Source organism: Atractosteus spatula, chromosome 12 (genome assembly GCF_055471065.1).
Source record: "Atractosteus spatula isolate fAtrSpa1 chromosome 12, fAtrSpa1.hap1, whole genome shotgun sequence".
Lineage (NCBI taxonomy): Eukaryota > Metazoa > Chordata > Actinopteri > Semionotiformes > Lepisosteidae > Atractosteus > Atractosteus spatula.
The window spans coordinates 4,498,445-4,515,447 of NC_142717.1; positions in this window are offsets into that span (position 1 = coordinate 4,498,445).

Genomic DNA, 17,003 nt, shown 5'->3' on the forward strand with positions numbered 1-17,003 from the left:
GCAGAAGTTACATCTTCCCAGACGTACTGTAGGTAGAATTCTTTAAACGCAGTATAGAATGCAAGATAAGCATTAGTTACAGTACGCCTACATTTACAGAAAGAAATTACCTCAGCTCAGGTATAAAACAAGGCTATGTTTAGTGGCAAAAGCTAAGAAAGTGCACTTACTTTTGCCTGTGAATAAATCGTTTGAATTAAGAGAAATATTAAAAAGGGACGGACATCACTAAATGATTAAGCCTGTTAATAAAAATACCTAATTCGGCCACAAGGTGGTGGGAAACAGTATGAATTTGTACAGTAAGATTATAATGAGCGAAAACACAGAAAAATAAAGCCATGACTTGATCATTTCCATTTTAAAACACTCAGAAAACATGTTGAAAACAATAAAATCTGCTATTCAGATGTACAAATAAAGCCAGTTCAATTGTGCCACAGATACTGTTAGTTTAATGAGCAATGTCCATGCCCAGCTGACACTTCTGATCTGTCTACAGAGCTTTAAAAGTTTTGCATTAAACTGTATTGAGGTGAAACACATTTGGCTATCATGTGAGAATTTAAAAGACACCAATTTACATTGAATTGAAAATAAATTCAATACATTTAAAATTGACAATATGTATTCTATACTATGGAGTTGCTAAGCCTGCTACAGTAGCTTACTTTATCACTACAAGCTTTGAGCCAAGTGGGGGAATCTGTTGACAGTAGATCTGTGCCTGGAGTGCTGTACACTGTTGAGTCATCTGCCATTTTTCACCCTGCAAGCCCCACAACACGTACAATAGAGAGCAGGGATGAATAATGAATTACTGCCATGATTCTGATAATGTAAGCTCGCTGGTCTCTGGAAAGTATCTTTCGAGAATCACTACAAGACCAACAAGAGGGCGACTTCAGCCTCTAAAAAAACTTTGCTACTGTACTGGTTATACTGTAGCATTACATACTGTAGTACTGCAAAACTGCAATGCACGCGTCACAGAGATATGCGTGTTTAATTAAAATATCACAGACAGTAGTAACAGAGAGAGAGAGCGAAAACCAGACATAACAGATAATGTGGTGAAGGATTTATTTAGTAGGAAACAGTTATAATCTAGATCAATTACAATTTGGTTTGTTGTTTCATATTTGTTTGAAATGAAAAATTAAATACAAAAATAGCTGCCATACACTGTTTAATTCCGCAAGTTGGTAATTGTTATATCCAACAATTGGTATTTGTTTCTTGAAAAAGCAGATAGCTACAATTTTAAAGACAAGCAAGCATCTCTTTAAACTATGGTACACCCATTTTATTATTGCATATGTGATATGTCGCCGAAATATAATTGTTCTCTTAAGCTCGCAATGCAAATTTTATGACACATATACAGTAGATTGTGTACGCAAAAGCAGTCATATGCAGAACGACAACATAATGTGTTAAGTAATGTCTAGTTAGTACAGTAAATGCTTGTCCGAAAACTCACACCACGCCACTGTGTCCCTGTCCTTCATACCCTAAAGATGCTCTGCTTTCAGGACATACACCTACAGCATTAACACGCTCTGATTAATTATTTAAATTTTGCCCTGTCATTAACTCTTTTTGTTCCTGAATTTCTATATTATATACGTATTTATAGTACAAACAGATTCCTTAAGCAGGCTTTGACCATTTAATTTTAAAGGAAAAATGTACCGTACTGTACGTACCTGTTTCCAACCGGAATGGTCCCCACGAAGGAAAGAGAAACTTTCCTTTGAGAAATTCTCAATGAATTAATTTAAATGACTCGGGAATATTTTTGTGTGCTTGATGTAGGTGTTTATCTACGGAGCCCGGGAGGGGCCACCAGTAGGGGGGGAAAAAGTTATATCGAGGGAACAACTTACAAATCGTGCGCACGAAATATTTAAATCGGTCCCTCGTTTTCTTTAATTCGTGCGCACGAAATAACGTTTTATCTTCCCTTCGTTTTCTTTGTGTCACGGTAGTCACACTCCCATAGAAAGTTGCTAAAACGCCAGCATTATCCCCGGCTCCTACCAACAACGCTATCAAACACTAGTTAACACGTTACTGTGTCTATTAGTACAATAAAGCCTAATTGACACTGCTGTAGAATTGGGTTAATGAACACAGGTGAACTGATTAAGTTTTATTTTGGTTTGGGGATGAGATATTAGGGCATTGTACAGTAGCTACTGTACTCTTGAACTACTAGTTAGGACTGCACCTCTCTTTCACTGCTACTAGTGCCACACCTGTCCTTGCGGGGGTCAGAGTTAGAAAAAGTTATTTCGGGAGCACGAATTAAAGAAAACGAGGGAACCATTTAGCTATTTCGTGCGCACGATTTGTAAATCGTTCCCTCGATATAACTTTTTTTTCCCCTACTGATGGCCCCTCCAGGCTCCGTACGGTATTTATCCTACTGTAACTCCACTATCATGCAAAACCTCTTGGTTGAAGGAAAAAAATCGAAATAATAGAAAGTAGTAATTGGATGGCTGTATTTATATCCCCATAGCTCCCTCTTGTGTACTGGAAAAGAACTGGCCTACCCATCCACTAACCTTCACAGTGGTGCTAAATTGACTAATACGAAAGTACAGTACTCCCTTTAATAATTGTAATCTGAAGACGATATACTGTACCACACACACGGGGGGAGCTATGCACGCCTGTATTATTTGTGTCCCTGTGGGTGTTTTTGACTGTTTTGGAAGATTGTTATGTTCTATATTTATTTAAGGAAACGGGCGGTGTGCCTTAAACGAGAAAATATCAGTTAACAAGTAGAAACATTTTTATATAAAAGGCAGGCTATCTGACCTTCTGATCAGACCAATCCTGATGAACAGAAGCTCACGACCATACGTTGCACTGCATAAGTACTGCGACAGTGAAGTGAAAATTACTATTTTTGCTGTATACTCAAGCAATTTGTATGTGAGAAGAAAAGATGAAAATTAAGCAAAAGTACAGAATGTCATCTTTTATTTCTGGTACTTACTGTACTGTATGTGCATATATTGTTTGATGTTTTAGAATATTACCATTTTTTGGATGGGGACTTACTGTATATTAACTTAGCTTTGTCCAAAAACTCAGCACCCGCTTCACCATCGTGGTCCAGTACAGCGTCTGTATTACTGCATCCAGTGCACCAATCCGCAGGTCAATCCCACGACTTCCCCTGCCCTCGCTCATGAACAAGCCCCCGAGGTACAGTACTCACACTCCTGGGGCAGCTGTCCTCCCCTCACCCTGGAGAGAGCCAGCCACACTTTCCTGGGACAGAACCAGGGCCACAGACTTGGAGGGGCTGAGCCCCACCCTGAACCTCAGAGGAAGCCAGGAGCACAACATCATCCGCAAACAGCAGAGCAGCCCTCAGTCCCCCAAACTGGATACACTCCACTCTTTGTCTCCGCCTTGAAATCTTGTCCAGATGCACCCTTGATGGTGAAGGTGGACCCTTGATGATGAAGATGCACCCCTAGCTGAGTCCAACATACACCTGGAATGGCTTTGACATAAGGCCGAGAATGGGACACACAGCCCTAAACCTTCTCCAAGTCCACAAAACAAGTAAAGATGGGATTGGGAAACTCCCATGTCCCCTCAAATATCTGCACGAGGGTAAAGAGTTGGTCTACTGTACCACTGTTCTCTTATTGTACAAAATACTGTACAATTTATTTTATCAAGCAGTATGCAAAAACTCAGAGGTTTTGTTTGAGTCCTGTCCAATCAAAGGATCAAACCTTAAATCAAGGTCACCTTTTAAACCAGTGCCGGCAAAAATGATAAATAAAGTGTCCAATTGAGCAAATAATTATGCTGTTAGAAATAATTCATTTGGAACAGAACCCAGAAAGGAAAGGGGTCCTAGGGAAATTGGATTTTTAACACCCACAGTGGGAAATAATCAGGAAAATTGGCTCTTGCTTTCACGTTTGGATAATGTATCGCTCTCTAAAAAAAGCCTCATAAGGAAACTGGGATAGACCACAGTGAGAGGCTTCAAAAACGCTTGTTGAAGCTTCTAAAACAACAGCACGCAACATTTTTCCCGACACAGTCAATATGAACTGAACAGGAATAAGGTGAAGTCATGCTCCATGAAACCTGATACACATTTGCCGATCATTACCCAAGATTGCTCCGTGTTAACTTTGGCAGACCTCGGCTTGGCTCAGAAATGAAAAGGAATGATGTATTTCCTCTTATTTATTATTTGCACTGGGCTACTGAAGAGAAAAAAAAGTAAGAAGCGTTCTGTGCCCAGGAGTGGTTTGCTTATGCCAGGAATAACAGTACAGAGCTTACACTGGTGCCTCATTAGCTTCTGGAAAACAGCCCCCGCAGGTCACGACAGGGTGTAAATAAATTTAAAACTTTTCAGACTTGCAGGTTAAAGTGATGCCAAATGTCTTTAGATGGCAGCGACTAGCAGTAGAGGCTTGAAAGTGCTATAGCCTCATGTTGCGTATCTCATAAATTTGGTGGAAGAATTCACCTAGTTAAGTGAATTTTAAGTCACCTAGTTCAGTGAATTTTACTGAGCATAGCACTATAGAAAGCAAATAAAAAAAAAATTACAGAGGCTGTTATTTCTGCTTAACTTCCCAAAGTTGTGATATCAGTGTTATCAGATCACCTTTTATCTGTAGTCTATCTTTGACATACAGGACAGTATCATCGAATGAAATACCTTATTCTCTGCATATGTTTAAAATTCACAGCAATGTGTTGAATGATTACCCGTGTAAAACAAAACACATCATAAAAATCCTAATGCACTATCATGGTCTATGATTCGGGCTGTCAGAAGACAGTTTTACCATCACCAGAGTTATTGAAATAATGCAAGGACTGAATTGTGTAACCTGTTCCTGTGGTTTCATGATTGTTTTAATTGATAACCAAGATAGCAAAGCATGTTTAAAGGGGAAAATGATGCAGAGAAAAGAATGGGAGAACAAAATAATCAGAAATCACTTTGGACATATACCTTAAAAGCCACTGTTGTTCTCCAGTGGGCTCTACTTGGCTGATTTCAATCTATTATGGAGAAAACATACATCACAACATGCTTTTTACATCTTACAAAAACTGTGTGTTTGTGTAGAAAATGGCCTGTTTAAAATGTTTTTTTTTTGTGAAAAATGTACTAAATGTTTACATACAGTAGTTGTTGTGCAGGTGTAACCCAAAAGACCCATTGTGAGCATACAGTAAATATGATATACAGTATCTGCCGACTTTCCTCTTACAGTATATGGAGAACTTTAATGGTTCATGAACATAATGCTGAATAGCGTATTATGAGTAAGAAGAGATGACATATATCCTTTGATACTTTAAATGTAATTTTACAAGGAAATTGAAACTGCGTGCTTTTCTGTTGGTTTATATCCAATATTTCTCTTAGGATTCAGAGATGCAGGGGCTGTCTCACACTTCTCTGTAACGGTGTGCAAGACGTTTTTCAGTCACCTGCACTTATGTGTCTGTGAACTCACATTGTTTTAATACAATATCTATTTTTATAACCACAACTGTACAGTGGTAATTAAAAAAAACACATAATTGCAGAGATTTGGCTGTCATATGATACACCTTAGAACAGTAGATATATCTGAACACTTTTATCTAGACCTTCACCTAACATCTGATCTTTTTGGTGATTGAGAAGTCATCCTGGTGTGCAGTGTGTGCAGAAAGTATTCAAAAATATTTTAGACTGTGTAATTTAAACATAAAATGTTAGGTTTCAAACATGCCTGTGTTATACCTGGAGTTTTAACCCTCTACCTTCCAGTTAGTTATGGGTCTGGAGCTTAAACTACCACCACTCACTCCTGCATTACTGTAATAATGAAAACCATGGCAAACTCTGACACAGCAAACCTTTTTAAAGATGTGAGTGTGGCAAGCTCTAGGCAAATTGTAAAACTGTGACTTACCTATAACAGAATGAAATATATATATATAATGAAACATGAAGGATAACATGATGAAATTTTGGGCTTTTGCTCCATCCAAGAGCTTCGCAAAAATAAAGGGGGCCTGACATACTCAACAAATAGAGTTTTTAAAATTTCATCAATCTCTTTTAAGAGTATAATATATTGGCGACCCTTGGCAGTGGCTCATGACCCTGCTCCCAGGCGCATTCATCAAGGGAAGTGGGCGTAACTGGGCAAACAGCCCTCTCCGTGAATTTACTGCCTCGCTCCTCTGCTGTGTCCGCCGAGTCGCGTGCTGACACAACCGAAACCGAGGATGTATCCTATAAAACCTGTATTCAGACTGATTTATAGCTGCACACCTTGCACCAGGAACTCTGGGTAATGGCGCCATTTTGGCAAGGAGCCATTTCGACAGAGCAGATGTTGGCCGCAGGAGAAAACTTTCAATAGGTTTATGCACCAAACATCTGTATTGGAATGCACTTGCACCAAGACACATGAAAAAGCTTCGACTCTAATATGGAAACTGTTTTCAATCTGTGCAACAGTCCTCCGATGTTTATTGGCAAGTACAAGCAGTTAAACGCTTTTGAAGGAAACCATTAAGACAGATGTTTAGGACGGAGCTCAAATATATTTGGACAAAAACTGGGGTCTGCCTTTGCACCTGTAGCCTGAATCAATAGTAAAATGTGCTGTATTTAAATAATGACTTTTGAAAGTCTTACATAAAGAACTATCAATGTTATAGATTTTTGTGGAAGAATAAAAATCAGTCGCTGTATTTTTGTGTGAAGGTTACATATAGATATAGATAAAAAGATCATGCCTCACACCTGACAAAGGGATTAACAGATGAAATGATGTAATGTTTCATTTTACTTTTTTGCTATAAACTATATAGACACACATGAAAGGGTAAGAGCAAAGTAATATTCAATCGAACCAAAAGATTGATGAGATCCAGTCACAATCTTTAAACTTTTAAAAACTTTTCCAATCTTAAAAATAAAATATCTTATACTTTTTTAACTTTAACTTATGTTTGAGTTAGAGTAAGTTAGCTAGATTAGTTAGTTTGAGTTTAAATACCCACTCAAATTGTGCTCTATGGTACACCAAAGGAAAATTAGATAAAAATATCCTATTGTAGGCTATACACTTAAAAAAGAAGACATTTTGAACAGTACATTTTAAAATGACACCACAATTTATAATAATCGTGAAAACCTTGATATCCAGGTACTGAAATGTATGTACAGTTTGTAAAACATACTATTACACTCTGGAACAAATGTGCACTAAAACGTACTGTGCAATAGGAAGCAGCTTAAGGAACTCTTCTGGAATTAGCAGTTTATTCACTCTATTATTCCCAGGAGTTTTATTTTTATACCTTCCTCAAAGTCCTGCCTTAGGCCCCATGAAAACCACATAAACAGCATCAAAGGTCTTTCCATTGCATCACAGGTCTAGAATTTTATTCTCACATCTGTGAAAAAACAAAACAAGACAATACAAAAAAAACAACAACAACCTTTGTACTCAAAGCTGAAAGGTTGCTTTAGCACATACTGTAGATTCTAGACCTAATTTTGAAGACCATAGCATATATACTGTACATCATACTGTATATCGTCTTTGTGGTACATTATAATATTCAGCACCTTAGTGTTTTTGCAAAGTTTTTCAACCCTTAGCACAGTTTTAGTTCATTTATGAAAACAAAAAGCAATGTACAGTACAGTTAATATTTTTTGTTTTTACATGACAAAAGTAGATATTTTGCAATTTCACTTTGGTGCAATCCCTATTAGTAACTCTACATGAATGTTCTTAAATAAACATGTTAACTGCAAGAATATCACCTTGAAAACATACCTGCCAATCGGGTTTGATTATCAAACATATAATGTCTGTTGCAGTATTTTCCGGCACTTTTTCATTAATTACAGTATGTGTTTGCTTGGATATCTCTGTTGTAGGCGTCAACATTTTGCAACTTTTAGACTCGGTGCTCTTTCTGATTTACATAATTTATCTTGGTTTTGGGGAAGTCAGAAAACTTGTCAAAGTACAGATGGTACAAAATGGTTCTCCATGGCCAAAATGTTCCTGTTTCCACTTATGCATGGAAAGATTAGAATGCTTTGGTAGCTTTTATAGTATAACATAATCATAGTGTATTTTCTCTTATTTACTGTAGTTCAGGGGTCTTTCCAAACCTTGAAAGAGCACTGTACACTGTCGGGGGGTGCTCCTGTCACAGTTCTGATTCCAGATATTGCAGTATTATCTTGAGAAGTGGAACAAAGGTATAAGGAGCAACAGTTGAACAATAAGCTATTTGAGAAGCTTTTTATCTCACTAATGCATTCAAAGGCAAGGACTCTACCTTTTCAAATAGAACTTTCTATACTAAGACTAAGGGAACCTTTTGATACAATTATTTCTTAGATTATTATTCAGAAAACCGGTCATCTTATCTATAATGGAAATATCAGGCATACAATTCTTATTGTGATCAATATATTCTAATTCAGCAGTAGTTAAAACATAAAGAGAATTTGTTTCTTGGAGTGTGTGAGTATTCTACCCAATATAGCACGACCATTCTCTAACTGCTTCTTACAATTCAGGGCTGCGGGAGAATCAGAGCCTATCCTGGCAAGCAGCAGGCACAAGGCAGGGTACAGTACACTCTGGATGGGATGCCAGTCCGGTGTAGGGCATACACACAAACGCAGACACACACCCACTCACACCTGGGGCTAATTTTCCCAGAAGACGATTAATCTTTGGACTATGGGAGGAATCCAGAGCACCTGGAGGAAACCCATGCGAACATGGGAGAACATACAGTACAAACTCCACACAGTCTACTAATATCATTTATAAATATTAATCATTGATGGGTGTGAGTATAAGAAAGTGATGGCAATATGAGAATTGTAAAACCAAGCCTACATTGTCTTAATTCTGTCTGGTGACTAGTAACTAGTTGTCTGTATCTTCTTTATAATTTTTTTTTTCAGTATCAATACAGAAAATAAAAAAAAACTCAAGTTACTTGTTAAATATTTGTTCTACAATGAGGGAGTGCAACTTTATGACCTGCTTCATCTTGTTGTTAAATACGCTGTTAGAATCTTGGGCTGAGCAGTGCAATTGCTAATGAAAAAAAGCTTAAAATATTTTTACCAAGTACAGATATCATACTGATTTCATGTTTTGACTTTGTGACATTGCATTTGAATGACATTTTTTAAAAACAACGGCCACAAATGATTTGAAGACTTGCACAAAATGTCATTTTTATGCCCTTTTAAAGAAAGTGAGAAGCATCTATGCGATGGATCGCCAACTCTTGTCCAGGAGAGTTCCACTCCAGTTTATCTTATACTGTAGATCACATCTTTTTAAAGATTTGTGATGCCTATTAGATATTCATTAATCAGGCAAGTGATCTGATCAATTCAGAGGAAACTCTGTTCCTAAAAGTACTTTAGTCCTAAATTGTGACTACAGCAAATTACTTAATTTAACATTTCACCTGTTTAATTGATTGCAATGGAATTGTTAGATATTTTTTTTAAATGAGTGATTTAATGGTAGCCTACCCTGTACTAAACCTGCTGGATTGGAGCTCTCCAGCAGCAGGGCTGGAGAGCTTTGGCTCATGCCTGTCCCCTGCCTTATAATTTGGTGTAGTGTCATTGGTTAGCCACAAGATGTCCTATTCTGCGTGTTCATACACAGGGAGAAATAAAGCAATTACACATGTCGCAGCTGTACAAAATCATGGGACCAATGTCACAACAATTTACCACAGAAACAAAGATAAGAGTGAACTGATGAAAAAGTGAAGGTATGCAGGACTAATTTCTGGTACACAAGAAAAGTACCACTGGCTAGAAGTAATGAGTGTTCAGTAAACCTTGCAGTTTGTTGTATATACTGTATACAATCAATATAGTTTATATGGTGGTGCAGTGGTCAGCATTGCTGCCTCACATTGCTGAAGCCCTGGGTTCAATTCTGGACCTGAATAGCTATCTGCATAGTGTTTGTTCTTCCCATGTTTGCATGGGTAGCTTCTGGGAAAATTGGCCCTGGTGTCAGTGTGTGCTTGTCTGTGTGCACCCTGCAATGGACTGGCATCCCATCCAGGGTGTATCCTGCCTTGTGCCCATAGCTTTCTGGGATAGGGATACTATTGGAAAAAGTGGTTGCCTTGCACATACTGCAGGAAGCACATTCTACCTCTTAATTACAGACTTCAAGCTAAATCACTTTGAAAACGTTTTGTGACCTTTCAAACTATTCATTAGAACCCGAACAGATCAAGGGCTGCAGTAGCTTCAATACTTACATTATGTATTTAAGAAACTTCTAAGTTAAAAAAAATCTAACTTATGTACTTACAGTACAACAGAACCAATATTTTTGCAATATAGAGTAGATGTTGTAGATTCTAAATATAAATTCTAATTTAAAATTCACAGGATTTTAATTTCAGGTGGCAAAAATATGGAAATCTTGTAAGGGGTTAAATAATTTTGCAGGTCATTATCTTTACCATTCCAGGCAGAGGATGAATAAATCAATAAGGACATATTCAATTATTATTTTTATTTAACTGACCATCACCCATGATAATAATATAATCTGGCCAGTATGTCTTCCCTTATAATAAATCACATTTCTCATTCCTGTCTTTTAATCTCAATAATGCTCTGGTTCGCCTGGTATTCTCAAAAATTCATGTATCCCCCATAGGAAGTTATATTGATCCTGATCAGGTGAAGTAATATAATAATAATAAAGCCAATTATTATTTTTTTCGAAAAAAGAAATAAGAGGAAATCTTTTCTTCAGAAAAAGAAATAAAAAAATGTCAAGAATATCTGTGGAATTTTTCAGTGAGAACAGCAGCTCTTAGCTTTTTTTTCATAAATTTAAACTTCAGGAGGAAATTCCAGTGTGAAAAAAGCTGCTTGAAGCAATAGTTTTGAGCACAGGGTTCAACCAAGCCAACACATGGGCACAGGTGCAACACAGTGTGGTTCTGCACAAGTATTTTCTTTTCAGCTTGAGAATTCTGTCAGTGTTATATTACATATGCTTTACAGACACTAGAGGGCTCTAGCAATCACTGATGTCCATCAGGAGAGGCATGCAAGTCACCAAGGACACAATGATCATAATATAATGAACCAATATAATGCCCTCTTATGTGTACTGTTCTGAACATACTGTATGCTTAATTTTTAAGGAAGGCTTTCCGGTTTTCCTCCATAGGCTTGTGAGTACTGATCAACTGTATTAGAGAATAGCAAAGTATCGTATTCAAGGGCCCATTTCTAGACGTTATACTAGACTGGGTTATTCACATTAGTAAGCTTTGCAGTCTGCCAAGCAGGGCTTCTCAATTTTAGTCTGACAAGGCCAAGATCTCTTATGATACTTATGATAATTAATTTTTAACTGACCTCTTAGTCAACTGAGTGAACCTATTCACTTAATTGGATCAATTTAACCCTTGCTTCAGTCCCAAAGACAATCTTTCAAAGAATCATGGATCAGAATAAAACAAAACCAAAGAAAATGTGTGTGGCCTTCAGACATCTTTAGGGACTATGAGGCATCCACAAACAACATTACTGTACTTAATTTATGTAAACATATTTGATGGTTGAAGTAATGTTTTTCCTATTGTTAGAAAAGGCATCTCACAGGATATCGCCCAGGGAGACAGTTTGCCTGACTGATGTAAAAAAAGGTTTACGAGATGTACTGGACTACGTCAAAACTTCTAGGGAGGAAAATTATAAATTACAATTTTTCTTTGAAAAGGTATTAAAGGAAGCCTTCATAATCATTGTCCTGATGGGTGAGGAGGGGGGAGGCCCATTCCTGAGATTAATGTATAGTAATGATACACTCAAGCAGGTGTGGAGCGTGTTTCTGCTGAGAGACTGTCTATCACAGTCATTACTGCAAACAACCCAGGTTGAAACAACTTGAAAGTTAGTCTCTGCAGGCAGTTAAGGCTGTAAATTAATCAGTTGAGTTCTGTGTGGCTTTCCCCTTCTGACTGAATGGCCTCATTAGTTTCCTCCATATAATATACAGTATCTTCCTCATTTATTCCAAAGTCCAGCACCCCACTATGCATATGAGAAGCAAAATTATCACAGTTGCCCTTCCAGACAGCTCTTAAAGTAAACATCCGTTACGTCACACGCAGCAATGGTGCAAAATGACCGATGACATGACAGCACACAAGCAAAATGTTGTGTCACATACAGTATATATACTGTATATATATATATTTCAAATGGCATCTTTTTTGAAGCAGCTTGGAAGATGTTCCAGAGCTAAACTCTCTTTGGAGCTGAACACATGCCTTATTCACAGGGAGGGCATTTTTGTCATTTTTTGGTATTCCATTTTTTTCTTGTAACAGGTCTGTGACAGAGAGAGAGGACCAGTCACTGCTTTGTCAAGAATAATTTTACAAATGAGTGATGCCACAAGGGACGTATGCATTTCCCCATCCAAGACATGATTCTCCCATGAATAAGACAGTTGATCTTTGACATTAGATTTAGTGCTGTGTAGCTTCTCCAGTGATGCTTGAGGAACATTCATGTTATACACCAATCTTCTGGCCTTTGGTTCTCTGGTACTCAATGTTAGTAATGGTGGTAGTGGTTTCTTTTAATCAGAAGGGAAATCAAATTAACTAAATGGATTATTAGATAGATAGATACTTTATTGATCCCGTGAGGGAAATCAATATTAATATAACTACTGTAAATATTAATTTAGTTATATTGGTAAGAGATGAAATAAGAAGTCAATGTCAGTTGCATTTCACAAAGTTGTCATAAACATAGTATGTACAGGTCACCTATAGGTCTTAAAACAACTTAAAGCAAAGCAAACTGCATACTCTGTCTAACCAGTCAAATTATTTAATTTATGCTTGCCTATTACATTTACTTATTGCTTACACTTTTGGTTCTGAAAAGGTACTCTTATTTATCATTTGTAAGGGGTTTCTCAACTAGGTTAAAAAGACTGGGACATCCAAAACTCTCTATTGCATAATAATTTACAAATATGAAACCTAATAAATTCCTTAGTAGAAACACAAAAATACAGGATACAGTGCAACAGTCGCCCAAATATATTTGCATCTGTGACCATTTGCTTTTTTTGTTCTTGATTGTACTGTAAACCCTAGTGTCTTGGTTCAAGTCCACTCTGGGGTTGCACAATACTGTCTCCCTGACACTCTCCCTTAATTTATCTGGTGAAAATATTTTTGCGGCTGGTACTGTATGATGACTTCCTGTTTTGTAGCACTCCTACTGAATAAAGTAGATGAAAGTAATGTCAGGGATTATTTTTGCATTACCTACAGTATGTTCCATAACTCAGTAATATAACAATGGCAATAAAATAAACATATGTTGTCACTCAGATATTCAAAAGCAATTAAAGGTGAAAATGTCTATATTCCAGTCTGTGCCAAGAATCCAAAACTGTGGTTTCACTATTTCAGGATTATTGTTCAAAAAACGTACATGTCTCTACCACTTTAAGTAGCTGTGGTGCTCACAGAGATCCAGTGAGACCCTAGAAATATATACAGTGGTTACGTTTTGGGTTTGCGCCAAGACAAACAACTGCTTTAGGTGAAAACCCACCCTGGTGAGGGAGAAGGGCTTATTTCCATTGCAGCTTTTTCACGTGCAAGATTTCAGTTGTGACTCGTACTGCACCTCCAGCTCTGATTACATTTCAATGAGGCAAGGCACAAAATCCAGTTCTCAGATTCTGCAGGGGTCTTCCACGGGTGTTTCAGGCTTGTGGTGCATGGTTGGTCTGCTTTTCAAGAGCAGTAACGGGCTGTATGAGGCTTGTGACTGGAATCAGAGGAACAAGAAGAACTGAATAATTTGTCATCCCTAAAGTATTTCTTAATTTTTTTTCCTTTTTCATTATTATAGACTTTTTTAAAGTAAATAAATGAAGGCATGAAAAGGTTGCAACTTTTATAGCTCTTAATCTCTATTTCTTTTATAATTGTATTGGACTTTTTTCTTGGAATTTTGCTTCTGGGGCTTTACAGGGTTACTTCCCTATAGAATTTGAGTAAATAGGGGATTTTGTGTGTGTGTTTATGATGGGGGATATTCATACTTGATTACACTGTAAAAGATAAGATATGGCTTATAATTGAATAGTACGCTTACGGTAAAGCAAACAAGAAAAATTTAACCGGAAGAAGGAAGTGTGCATACTGTACATTGCTGTAGATTTTTTACACTATTTTGCACACAGATTAAACTTTCATCCTGGTCAAGTGGAACATCTTTTAAGATATGAAGTTCTGATTTAACTTAATGTAGTCAGGAGGAAGGACAAGATGACTAAGCTGGTCATTGTCACGGACGTCCAAAGGGACAAACCGTGGAGAGCAGGAGAGCGGAAAAAGACCCATATGCGTAGCGGCAAGACGGGAAAAAGGCCCGGGCTCGTTAGTGCAAAGAGTTCAGGAGTGCCGTATAGAAACCTATGCCCTCAGGTAGCAGACATGGGGCGACCTGGTGCTAGGCGGGTCTCAGGACATCCGAACGTCAATGCTGAGCGAGGGCAGAGTCCAAGACCCGGAAATATATATCCCAAGGGAAAGAGAGGGACCGGAAGGACAGCAGGCAGGAAACTAGGGACAGGACAGAGTAAGGAGCGCCCTCTGGCTGCAGAGGGCACGACAGTCATGGCACTTTCAAATGCTTAAGTCTGGGGTATAATCCCTGGATGATTCCTTCAGGCTTTCTATCCCCAGCCCTGAATTACACCCGGACAAGAGTGCCTTTACTGCTTTACCTGTACTTGTAATAACTCAAATCAAAGAAAGGGCTAGCAAACTCTTCTCTCATCCAACAAGTTTTAAAGAGGAGCCTCTTCTTTTATGTCATGTCTAACGGGTAAAAACTGCTTAAATGGAAACTGTACTGGAAATTCAAAAGCCTGCACCTCAAACTATCAACCACCACTAACTCAACACAAAAACAAAAATTGCCAGTCCATGTTGAGCCTGCTTAATAGTGGCAGCAGACGTCATGTACTTCTAATGTGAAAATCCTCTATGGACCAAACCTGTTTTTTTCTTGCTGTTCTGCCTGCTCCTCACCGCCAGAGTAAAGAAAATATCTGCTGACTGACAGCCTGGGTGAAGGTTTGGCAACACTGACATACACAAATCACTAACACTGGTAAAATAAACTAACCTCCAATCAAACAGTGTCAATCACAAAACTTCATCTCGGGGTTGGTGGTGGGGTAGGCTTGTCTGCATTACAAAATTCCTAGGAGGGAGAGATAATTATTACCAGTCGTAATTAAAATATTCCACTGAATTCCAAAACTTTGCTGCATCTTTTTAGTAGCCTTCTTTGAAGTGCCTTTTGTTTGCAATGGGAATTTATAGGTTTTCAGAGAAGTCATAAAAATAAAGATGGATGTGACATGCATTCTTTTCCTTGTAGCATTTAGTGACAGTGGGAATTATAATCTTACTCAATTTCATTTCCCACGAGCATGCTTTCGTTAACTAACTGCCTCTCTGTGATTGACTGCAGAGGAGGGTTTTTTTTATATCGTACATGTTATTCTATTGCTGGGTCTCATCTGCATCGTCTGTCTTTTCAACACGTATTTCTGGCTCTGTTTCTGTCTGCCTCCTTTGGGCCATATTAGACAACTGAGAAGTTTGGCTTCAGCTTTCTTTCTGTTTTTAACACAGTCTCGTTGAAATCTGCTTTCAAGAGCTTTAGAAAATAAGTGTCAGGAGTCTGCAGCAATAATCACTACTGACAATGATGCCATCAGGATAAATGTAATGCTTAGTTCAGAGCTGCTGAAACTGTACTGTGCTGTATGTGACCATGCCTCAACAGAAGCTATAGGATTCATGTCAACCACACATAATGAAAGATACTAACCATTTCAAACTAAGCACATGCAAAGTTAAAGAGGCACACAGACTTGCCTTGATGCTTAAAAAATACAAAATACTTCAATCAGATGATACAGAACCTGTGTCTATTGTTGTTTTTTCCCAGTTATTTTGTAATGGTCTCTCTTTTCATTGATGCTCTGTGTAAACTGTAAAGTCAATCCAGATATAAGACAAACACAAATGGCTCTATAAAAAACATTCCCTCTCAGTAATTTTTTTTTGGAGGATTAGCTTTAGTCTGTCTGCTTGTAAACGCACATTCCAGAGGTAAGAACCTGTAGAATAGCTGGGGATTTTCATCAAAGTACATGATAATGCAGTTCCTTCAGGTACATTTTCTCTGACCTAAAACCACTAAAAGATAAAAAATGAGAGAAAACATTTTTCCATTTGCTTTCGTGTTACAGAGAATCCTATTTGTTCTTTACATTAGACATTAGTTCAGGTAGGGGACAATAGGGTTTTCTAAGAATCCTAATGCACTGCCTGTGGCATCTTCCACATAGTTTCCACTCTTTCATGTCTGAATCACTGACAACCATCCTGTTCACTCCTTCCTTTAAATACTTAGCCACAACACTGGGCCCAAACATTTAGGGGACACTAATGCAGGAGTTAAGCCCCAATCTAAACAACATATTTCACATAAAAGATTTGGCTGTACAATTTAGCAGACTTAAAGAGGTGGTACTAGTGATCTTGTCCTCTAATGGGACTTTTTATTTTGCTATTTATACTTACGGATTTGTATTATCCTAACATAACAATCTACATTACTGTATTTAGATGGAGGGTTTTTTCCATACCAGCTGTTAAAATATGGTCTGTTCCATTGTGACATACCAGTTTGTGTGGACACAATCTGCTTGCCTTATTTTTCTCTTTGGAAACATGTAATTTACAACCGCCCAGAGAATATTACTGGCTTTAGGTTTGACTCAGTCAAAATTATTAATCCTGCAGAAAAGTTGGCCTAAGACCAAAGGGAA